Raw genomic sequence first — 1,555 nt, 5'->3', positions numbered from 1 at the left:
TTCTGTAGCGTTGTTTAACATTAGTTTTCCCACGGTATTGTATAGTTTACAGTTTGTCCTAATGTTCCCTCTGCACTAGATAATTAAAGATAAAAACCTGGGTCTAGAGATACCTATCTCTAGCTAGAGATAGTTATACTAGAGTATAGAAGAGTAGAACTCAGATTCCCGGCATACCTTGTATACTTGCTAGAAGGTCCAAACTATCCGAGGAATGACGGAGAACATTCCTCTAAATATTCTAACATTCCAAACCCAGGCCAGTCCAGGATAACGAGCCGGTACACGCCGGGGATATTTACAAATATTTTCTGGAGAAAAGGAAGTAAAGCAACGCCGCGGATATTTACAAATATATTCAAGAGAAAGGAAGTAATGCTACACTGCGGATATTTACAAATATTCAAGAGAAAGGAAATAATGCTGCACCGCGGATATTTACAAATATATTCAAGAGAAAGGGAGTAATGCTACACTGCAGATATTTACAAATGTATTCAAGAGAAAGGAAGTAATGCTACACTGCAGATATTTACAAATGTATTCAAGAGAAAGGAAGTAAAGCCACACAAGGGATATTTACAAATATATTCAAGAGAAAGGAAGTAATGCTGCACCGCGGATATTTACAAATATATTCAAGAGAAAGGAAGTAATGTTGCACCGCGGATATTTACAAATATATTCAAGAGAAAGGAAATAATGCTGCACCGCGGATATTTATAATAATATATTCAAGAGAAAGGAAGTAATGCTACACTGCAGATATTTACAATAATATATTCAAGAGAAAGGAAGTAATGCTGCACCGCGGATATTTACAAATATATTCAAGAGAAAGGAAATAATGCTGCACCGCGGATATTTACAATAATATATTCAAGAGAAAGGAAGTAATGCTACACTGCAGATATTTACAATAATATATTCAAGAGAAAGGAAGTAATGCTACACTGCGGATATTATAGAAAGAAAGCAGATTATCCTGCAGTATAGAATTTTTCTTGACATCCTACTTCCAATTGTCTACAATAACATCATGGTTAATTTCTGCCCCTAATGTCAATTAATCAACATTTGGAATCGCATTGGATGGACTTATATTGATCGACCCCTGAAAGGAAGTAATACAAATATATTCAAAAGAAAGGAAGTTAAGCAACGCCGGGGATAGTTCCAAATATGTTAGGATAAAGGAAGTAAAGTCACGCTGGGGATATTTCCAAATAATTCGGGAGAAAGGCCGGATGTAACGCCATGCCGAGAATATTTACAAATTTATTAAGGAGAAAGGAAGTAAAGTCACTCGTGGGATATTTCCAAATATAGTTCCAAGAAAGACAGTACTTTCATGCCAGGGATATTTCCAAATATTCTCTGTAGAAAGGAAGTAATTGCTCACTGCAGATATTTACATTTACAGATCTATTCCAAACAAAGGAAGTAGTGCCAAGGGGGGATATTTACAGATCTATTCCAAACAAAGGAAGTAGTGCCAAGAGGGGGATATTTACAGATATATTCCAAACAAAGGAAGTAGTGCCAAGGGGGGGAT

This window comes from Eurytemora carolleeae, unplaced genomic scaffold (genome assembly GCF_000591075.1).
Source record: "Eurytemora carolleeae unplaced genomic scaffold, Eaff_2.0 scaffold952, whole genome shotgun sequence".
NCBI classification, from domain to species: domain Eukaryota; kingdom Metazoa; phylum Arthropoda; class Copepoda; order Calanoida; family Temoridae; genus Eurytemora; species Eurytemora carolleeae.
This window is presented reverse-complemented; position numbering follows the sequence as displayed.